The sequence below is a fragment of the Thunnus albacares genome, chromosome 7 (assembly GCF_914725855.1).
Source record: "Thunnus albacares chromosome 7, fThuAlb1.1, whole genome shotgun sequence".
Classification (NCBI taxonomy): domain Eukaryota; kingdom Metazoa; phylum Chordata; class Actinopteri; order Scombriformes; family Scombridae; genus Thunnus; species Thunnus albacares.
The window spans coordinates 9,320,117-9,330,193 of record NC_058112.1 but is presented as its reverse complement, the minus strand read 5'-3'; the positions used below and the strand labels follow the sequence as shown (position 1 = coordinate 9,330,193).

Genomic DNA, 10,077 nt, shown 5'->3' with positions numbered 1-10,077 from the left:
GCTGTATTTCCTTCTCATTATTGTCTAAAAGCAACATGCCATTGTTTATGTGTGTGTGTCTTCATCCTGAGTGTTGTGTGTATCATTAGCAGCAGAACAAGACAATGAGATGAGATGACGAGCCCCAACTTTAAATCATACCAGTTAGAGAGAAATTCCTTCGAGATATCAAGAAATGTTTTAGGTTTATGTACTGAGCCATCAGCCAAATCGCCCACACACTCAGAGGCCCATATTAGCTTTGGCATATTAAGGCCTTTTTTTCCCTATAATAATTATAATTGTTACTAGATCACGTATTTCATACCAGTTGGGAATAGGATAGCTTGCAGTGATCTTAATGGATGCACAGGTGGGAAAAACATTTCTCACATGGCTAGCCTGATGGACAAGCACATGTATTTGTCAGTGCACAAGTGACCCTGTCCCTGTTCTTGTCCTTGATACTACAGCAGCAACAAGGGCATTTATTTGTGACTATGAAACACACAGAGATACAAGAGAACTGATTAGTTTCCCAAAAAACATCATCAAGACTAAGATAATTGTAATTGTAATCTGACTAGCCCTTTTAAGCTTTAGAAGTGGTGCCCAAAACCATTGAAATGTAAGACCCTCATATAAATGATCGTAGATTAGGTAGGTAGTCCTTCTGCCCATTCTTGTTTAATGGCTAACACAATGTCTTCACAACTTTGTAGCTAAAGCAGCATGATAGCAGAGCAGCAGAGTCAGTTGTCTGTCTGTGTCTATGCAGGATGTATTCACGTACATTATTGAGAGTAGGTCATTTGCGTTTTGGCAAAGCTCAAAGACCAACAAATAATCACTGCAATTACATGTTTAAAGTTGAAGTGTAAAAATATCCATTGGTTTTCGGTTACATGCATAGAGCACAAATGAAATGCAAGCTTTTACGCAGCCTGTTTAGAGAGCTGTATCTATTAAAAAGCATAAGCAAAAGCATATCCGTTCTGTCAGACACGTGAGATGGACGACTGATAAACATTAGTCATGTTTATCAGTGACTTTCATACTGAGCGATTCCAAGTATAAAACATTTCTTTTATATGGTTTACAACTTTTACGCTTTGCGATTTATGTATTTTCAATATAGCATGGCTTACAGACAGTTATATACGCCACGTTACTTTAAAGTGGATCCTGCATTTTCTTCAGTACCACATACAGCCGACGTTATGAAACTCTTTCTTAAGTGCTGCTTTGGGAAACAAAATAAAATTATAGAGCGAAACACTTTACTTCCCAGATCGATCGTTACTGGGAAACAGGGCCCTGCTCATACCAATTTAGGGAGGAAATGGGATATTATCAATACCAAAAACCTTTTCTGATTAACTTGCTGAACAAAAACTACACAATGCATGCAAGCCTACAGTGACATGCACACTCACACACATACGTTGACATGCACACAATCAATAGCTTAGACCTCAAGCCATTTCAAAATTTCCATTTTAATATCACAATCCAATCCCCAATGACTATACCGACACTGAGAGGCCCGATCATTAAAACCAATGTGACAGGTGATCGTTGGATGACTCAACCTTACCGCTATAAATCAGTGGAGTGAGAATATGAAGCTGCTTCTATGAGGCATAGCTGCAGATGTTTTCACATGAAGAAATCTGTCCATGAGTTATTGTTTTTGTTGGACTTTCCAACAGCTTAAGTCTTATGTTATGTGTTCCTGTTTTGTTCATGGTGGAAAAGGGTTGTGAAGCACAATATTTCCCACACTTTACAGTTAGTCCTTTGAGCAAATGCAGTTAGAAAGTGATGTTATGTGTATGATCCTCTGCCTGTTACGCGGATCTCTATCTTTGTGTTTGTGTTATGTTTTGTGTGCATATGTAAAAATTGCTACCCCCTAAGATTAAGATTTTAATCAGATTCACTTTACTTGTGTGCAGAGTAATAGCTGAGGAGATTTATGAAAAATCAGGTTAGGGAAGTGAGTTAGGGAAAATACCCCCAGTCAGCTGATTTGGTTAGAAGCAGAAAAGAAGCATTTAAAAAAAGAGGGCAAACAGAATATGAAAAGTCGTCTTCTTGATTGAACTTTCGCTGTGTTTCATGTTTTACCACATGCAGTATGGGTCTTTTCACTCCCAACTCTAACCAATTAGTGGATTACAGGGTCGTGCTTGTCAACAGTGAATGGAACCATACTGCTCGCAAATGATGCTGGGGACTCCTAACTCTCTAATCGTCGCCGAAACAGAAGCAGCATCGATACAGCAGCACTGGAAATAATGCTGCAGTACAGTTTTAGCATATGTGTGTGTGTGTGTACACTACAGTACAGTACTTCATACTGTTCACACTTTTATTAATGCATATGTCTTGTGCTACAGATTGGGGAGAATTTGGGAGAGAGCATTGTGCATTTTTCAGACACACACACACACACACACACAGAGATGATAATTTCCTTCTTTCTATTAAAATTCAAAACAACTGAGAAATGCCTCTCAGGGATAAACTCATTTGGAAAAAAAATGGCAATTTTTTCAGCTGTGGGATAGCAGCATACAGTATGTATCTTTTCAGGAGTGCACACTGGTAATATTTGATAAATTATCCGTTTTACGGTGGCATTAATATTTAGGCAATTGCTGCTATACTGGAAAAGAAAGAGAGGTAGAAAGACAGAGATAGTGAGGTGGCTAAAACAGAGCAGAAGGGAGGGAGGAGGTGGAGGGCAGCAAGGGATGAATAAGGATGATGAAGAACCAGGGTCCGGGCAAAGTTTATCCCTAGGGCTTGTACCGTGGCTCTGCTCCTCCAGTCTGAAGGCCCCTTTAGGAGGTTAGGGTCAGGCAGCTGCCCAAATCGATGGGCTGAAAAGGGACTGAGAGGCTCCATGCTAATACCTGCTCCATAATACCGCCTGCTGAATCCCTGCTGGGTAATGTCATCCATCACCCTGCTGCTGCCACCAGCACAGATAGAGGAGGAGGAAGAGAGAGACGCAGCATTGTACAGATAGATAGATGGCTGAGGATGGCTCTTGCGTCTTTCCTGTATATCCCAGAGCTGATTTTAATAAAAGTGGTAATAGGGAAGCAGGAAGTCCCAGCACTGTGTCTCTGGCCCTTCAGACAGAGAGATAAATGCCAGGTCTTGCAGGTCTAGTGGGACAGAAAGATGTTAATCCATATATTACATATTACTTGCCTCAGCCCCAGCGTCACAGCGCTGATACATCATAGTAGCTATTGATTGGCCCCTGTCCTGACAAGGGCTGCTAAATGAGATATTTCGTCCTCGCGAGGGAAGCCTACTGTATTAATTTTCTAACCAGGGGCCAACTGCCTGGCTAGTGTTGTTTTGCCTCAAGTTTAATTTAGTTTCATGAAAGGTCTCGTTTTTCTGTGGGGCAAGGTCTGAAATTATGTGCCGTCTCCAGAGAAGAGTAAATTCTTTTTTAGAGACTCATACACACCGCCCTTATAGAGGCATTAAGCCATTTTCAGCTGCTACAACCTTTTAAATGTTTTTACAACAGAATATTTAACACTTATTCAAACACTTTTGAGCTGTAATGAGGTCTTCTGATTGATTATGGTCTGTTTTATTTGTACTTATTTACAGGCTTATTAAAGATTTTTAATAATGAATAAGAAGACAAGCGGCATTAAAATACATGACTAAGACCTCAGTCACCCTGGCATTTATAACAGTAACCTATTGGACCAAAATCAGTTCATTTCTGTTTAGGTAAACTAAATATGTCAGTACTTCTGCATTTAGTTGACTTGGTGAACTTTGGCATGTATATATGCACCATTGGTCAGTTACAATTTGTCTTGACATGTCGAGCTTTGAGGTGAAACTGGAGTCCAGTATGGAGGAACCATATCATCTGTGTCAAGTTATTACTACACTTTGTAAAATATTTTAAGCCGGTTCAAGTTAACTGAACTTAAGCTGAATAATTAATTCAATGTGAAAATGTAAAACCACCTGAATTATGATAACTCAGCTAGAGATAACAAGTTCAATAAACCTAAGGTGTTAAGTTGAATCATCAACTATTCAGTCGCACTAACGAACATATAACTGTCAGATTTACTTTCCATTTACAGTACCTCAGTTTGAAGACTCAGTTTTTATTTGTCACAAAGAACTTACAGCTGTCACTGTTCATAATGGAGCTAAATTACAGCAGAGGCAGCACAAAGAAAACATGCAAGGCTGCTCTCAGTGAACTTGTAAAATTATAAGTGCTTGAGGGTTGGGAATGAATTCCACACTCTCCTTTATCATGGTTTGCATCGTTTTCATTATTATGAAAAGAAACAACCAAGACTTTTCTTAACATGTATAAAAGACACATACCAAGTTTCCATCATGTTTGTTTCAACAGCGCATGCTGGGGAGTCTGGTAATATGCTGATGATGTTTCTTTGGAAACTGAATGAGCTGAGTGAACTCAGTTATTCATTCCACTCAGCATTTCAAGTCAAAAGACTTCGAGTTGGGTGAACTCATGTTTATAAGTTCTGAAGTGGTCTGAAAACAGAAAAACAACATGATGAAATACAAGATGGCCACACCTCCTCCATTTCTCTCCCTCTACCGTTTTTGAATCTTCTCAAAGCTCTCTCCTCTCTTGAAAGGGAAGGGATTGAAGATGGCTGCTTAGGGTATGAGTGGTTTGTTAGGCTCCACTCTTATCCTTTTATCCTGCTTCTCCCTGCTGCTACTCACTGCTTTAGCCATTGCTTTTAAACTAATACTCACCAGTTTTTCCAGTAAAAGGCATATATTTTTTGTAATGCCCCACCAACTGAAATAAAAACACAAACTGATAAAAAATGTTTAATGAAAAGGTGAAACACTGGCTGAAACAAAACCAAACCTGCGATCATTGATCACTGATCATGCACTCGTGCATGCACACATAGACATAGATATGAACACACAGACAGAGGAACAGACACACATAGACAAACATACATACTCATAAAGACTTCATGTATGCACAAACCTATAAATATTATGCATATATACACATATTGCCATGAATTAGGGAACATAGACAAACATGTATTATTATGTGCTCAATTTAACTCATGTATTTTTGGTAATGATGATATGTTATGACAATTTTTTAAGTGGATAAGCCTAATCAGCGACAGGGGTCATAAATAATCTGGGCTAGATATCCTATATGCAACACATCTATATCATGTTATTATAACCTGTTTCAATGTTTTTGCATTGTGCTTGACAAATGAACTAATACAGAAAGAAAAAAAAAACTCCCTTCGGTGTATTTGTGCGTACTCACCTCATGCTCATTACAGAACCTGCCATGCCTCATGTGCCCTCCAGACACCTTCACAGAGTTTACTCGCTTCTGTGAATTACAGTCACCTGCCTGCACAGCTGCTCTGCATGAACTCAGCCATCGTAACATTTATTACAATACCGTGCTCTTAGCAAAAGCATTGTTCTCAAGCTTTCCTTGTGTTTAACCTGGCTGCTTGCACTGAAAGGTCTTCTTGCACCATTTACTCCACTGTCTACACTTGACAGTCTAATAAATGGTTTGAAATACAGTTCAAGCAAACATTGGCTGAGGTTTGGATTTTAATGGGTTTATTTAGATGTAACATATTACTTAAAATATCTCTTTTGAGCCAAGCTTAAGTTAGACCACAACCTTTGGGTCAGTTTCATTGCTTTGTTCCACTAGAGATAAGAGTATGTCATGGGTATCAGTATATTTACAGTCACTATCTCCCCGCAGAGCAGTGCTTTAACTGTTGCCTCCCTTATCAGTAGTGTCCTTCCTCTCCAAATACACAGAACATTTAAACCAACCCAATGCGCCGATCTAATCGCTCACACCGTATTGCTCTTTTTCTTTTCTCTTTTTACCTCTTTTCCTCTCTGCTGAAATGTTCTGTGCACAAATGACAGAGAGAAAAGGGCATTTGAGGTGAGAACTATACCTGTCAATGTTAGTTTCTAATGACAAAAGTGTTATTTCCCTCCTTTATTCTACTCACTATGCTCTATGTAACATTGTGCTAAAAGGTGTCACTGTGAGAAGATAAATGTAGTGTGGGCTATCTGTGGAGGCCAGCAGGAGGAGTGAGAGAGAGAGAGGCTATAAAGGCAAACATTCATTCTCATTAACTCTCAGTTGAATTACTTACCCAGTTGACTCCCTGTATCTCCAAACTGCACTGCTCTTCACTGAGCTGCCCTTGAGCCATCTTTAAGGCCACTGAAGACTTTCTGTGTTGTTTTCCTGTCTTCTGTCTCTCTTCCTTTCTGCTCTGCACAGACACACTTTTGAATGGGTACACACATGCAGTTTTGTTTCTGAGCATTCATGCGTTTGTTGCCTAAAACGGTGTAGCAAAGCCACACCCTCCTCATCTCAGTCTGTGGAGTTGATTCATTACCGTTCTTCTTCTCACATGATTATGGAAATGCTGACTGAGGGGGGTAAATTGAAAAGAAAGGGGGATGATGCAGCTGCTACACGTAATAGATATTGACTTAACTATGATGCTGTGATGGCCAATTGATACACTATGTGGTGGGCACCTTACTGAGGTTCCAATTAAGGGAAATCACCTGTAGTTCTGTTCATTTTGTCTGAAAAGGAAGTAAAAAAGATACATCAGCACCTTTCAGTTTGGGTCCAGTTTGTTTTGACAGCATACAATTTTTTCAACAGTTTTGTGCTTCAGACTTGTGTATGTGTGCGTGTGTGCTTCAGATTCTAAGTGATGATGCCCCTGTGCAAAAAGTCAGGTCTATAAAAAACTTTTTGCCCTGTTTCCCATTGCTTGCGATGAGCCCTGACCTCACTCCCCATCAAACACCTCCGGGATGAGTTGAGACAAAGATGAATCAGACTGTGAGCGAGGCATTATCACTGACCATCAGTACCTGACACCACCAATGCGCTTGTGGGTGAATGGGAGCAAAGACCTGCAGCCTGGTTCCAAAACCCTCCCTGAATACTGGAGGCTGTCATAGCAGGATATTAATGCCTATGGTTTTGGACAATTCAATACACAAGAGGGGATCCAAAAATGCCTGGAACTGTTGAAAAAAAGTCATTATAAATCTTTCAGAAGTACCTTTCCAATCCCCTTCAAAGTAATCTCCTTGAGATGTACACTTGTCCCAGTGCTTCTCCCATTTCTGGAAACATCTCCTGTAGTCTTCTTTTGTCTTTGTCACCATGTCTGGAGCCTCCTGTGATTCTTCCTGGATTTCTTTCATGATGGCAAATCTTCTCCCTTTCAGTCTTTATTTTAATTTCACCAAGCTGTAGACATATGCTACCTAGCAGCAAATCTGATAACGACACCCTACTGCTGTGGTATTGATGGCTTCCGGGATTTTTTGGGTCCCCCCTCGTATGTTCAACAAGCATGTACATATGTAATACTCATGTGTCCATATACAGTGCTCTCTTTGAGTGTCTACACACTTTTGTCCATGTGGTGAACTTCCAGAATGTTTGGTCAGACCTTTCTCTTCTCTCTCTCCCATTGTGTGTCTGTTGAACAAGAAAATCAGCGTCGCCTGTTTTGTTTTCAAGAATTTCTGCTGGGACTGAGACAATATCGCAGAAACACACACACCAACCCAACAGACTTGAGTCACACACTCCAGATTAGGAGCAATCAGTGTAAATAATGTTTTGTTTCAAATCACCGGAGGGAGGCTTTCAGTCTGGTGGATAAATGAGTCATATGATAGAGGGACCCACTGAGGCCTCATGTGGGCCCAGATAGATCATTTGACAGGTTTGTGAGGTTATCAGAGGTGTTTGTGATAATGTCAATTGACTGAAGAAACCAAATGACGCAGGAATTAATCCAATGGTAATTAAGTGAACCAGTGCCAGCAAGAAAAAAAAACAAAACTGCAAGAGTGATTGAGTGAAGGAGAGAGAGCTAGAAAAAGAGAGAATAAGAGAGCAAGAGATCCACTGTTGATTTTTCTGTCTACGTTGTTAGACAGCGATCCGTCTTCAGGATCAATACACTCAAGATACAACAGTTAATCATTGAACACACAAACACTTTTACGTGAAGCACACAGACACACACACCCATGTGATTAGAGCAGGCCACGAAATTACACACGCAATTATGTAGATTTAAGAATAAGGTAAGTAAAACGTGAAGATGGGGGGAGGGTTGGTATTGCTCTACACAATGTAAAGCCCCCTGGGGGAAATTTGTGATTTGTGATATTGGGCTATACAAATACAATTGATTTAATTTGAACTGAAAATGGGTAAGGGGGGTATTGCCCACAGCAAGCTGCTGCCTCCTAGGGTTCCCCCTGGGTGAGCGGTCCCCCGGGAGGATGGACACTGTCCACTCTCAGCAGAAATGTTGACTTGCCACTGAAACCAGAGATTATTTTAGCAACAGTACAGATGTAGTAGTCGGCAAGACTCTGATTTCAAACTTAATTCAACTCCATTGCTTTTCACATTTAATTGGAATAAAATTCGGAAAGAAAATAATTTGAGCAAAAGCTCCAAAACATCAAGATTGGTTAATAAGTCAGAAATAATTTCAAAGAATAGATCACAGGCTTTAAACATTGTTTGAACTGACACCAGAGCTTATCTGACACCAGTGAATAAGAAAATGTTTAATTCCCTTGCAGTGCATTTGAATTAACTTGCAAGGAATTTATAAGTGTTAACACCTTTAATATTAAGAAAAAGCGCTGTCATTTCACAATCTGTCCAGAACCATGATAACATACTGTATAACAAGCTGTATGACTAAGGCATACTGTATGTATGATCCTGAGTCACAGCCAGTGTGTCATGAATAGCTGTTCCTGTTAATGACAGGGTAGAAATATCTGTCCATCATATATGTTAATCATTTCTGTTATTTTATGCTAACCATAGCAGCCTGACAACCAAAGGGCCCGCTGGTGTACAGCAGATTACTCATCCCTCTGAGCTGAACATGTGACACAGCCTACAGAGTGGAATGATTTTTCAATGACTTCCACAGAGGCGGTTTGTCTTAGTGTTTAGACGTAATGGAGAGTGAGCTATTCACTTTAAAATTACATAATTTGAACTATTTCAAACTTTCATAACTTCAAGGTCATTTATCTAATGACATTTTCTCTTGAAAAGTTAAAGTTTCCTGTTTGTAAATGTTTAAGAATATTCCTGAAGTTTGTTTTTTTGCATTTATTTTAAGATTGCTGAATGTGTGTGTGAATTGTGGTACGTTTGTTTGTGTTCACAGCCTCCAATCCATAAATCTATGTTGTGTTCAAGCGCTGGTAGAAAACTTGTTGTCAAAACTAACCTGTAAGCTGATATGTAGTCCCTCTGTCTGCAAGTAGTTTGACAGTTGGTGTAGCAACCTCGAAAATCTGAAGAAAAAGCCGGGCAGCTAATGCAGCCTTTCATACAGTACATCTCTTTAGAGTCTTTGAAGAAAAATCCTAGTAAATAGTAAATAGTTTCCAAGTTGTCTGACCTTGACAAACTCTGTGTTATAAGAACTTCGTCTGGTTTGGCTTTCTAAAACACCTGAAGATCTTCAAGTCTACTTCTTTGGCTCACAGCCGTATCTGTCCATTAGTGGAAAAGCATCTGTTCTGGGCTTTCATGCTCCCACACATTCATCCTGTGAATCATCCTTTTTTTGATGGGATGCCTGGAAGAATACAGAAACGTCAGTAAAGGGAGAGAAAAGGGACCCACTGGACATAGCTACTTGATACATAAGTAGTACCTAGGGATGGGTATTGTTAGGTTTTTATCAACACTATATATAGACTTCATAATATCTCACTGGAAACTCATCTAAAATGTCACTTACATAAATAATATTCCTGACATCAAAATACTGAGTGAAGTTTAGAAAGGGAGGAGGGACTGGTTGGGAGGGGGGCTGCCGGCTGAGTTTACAAGAATTTGCCAAATTTTAAGATACATGACAAATGAAGCTAAACAGTTAGACTATATACAGACAGCTTTCGTTTTAGCTTGTTTGTAACAATTCGTTATTAGCTGAGCAAGCG

The 10,077-nt window shown here is 39.7% G+C and overlaps 1 long non-coding RNA gene across 1 annotated transcript; it reads right to left on the bottom strand.

The window, feature by feature from the left end:
• Positions 1 to 4,119: 4,119 nt before the first annotated feature.
• LOC122986303 lies at positions 4,120 to 7,308 on the bottom strand. The gene is made up of 3 exons (XR_006404283.1): positions 7,137 to 7,308; positions 6,198 to 6,645; positions 4,120 to 4,542 (listed from the first exon to the last, which is right to left on the bottom strand). It is a non-coding gene; the product is annotated as an uncharacterized LOC122986303 (long non-coding RNA).
• Positions 7,309 to 10,077: the final 2,769 nt, after the last annotated feature.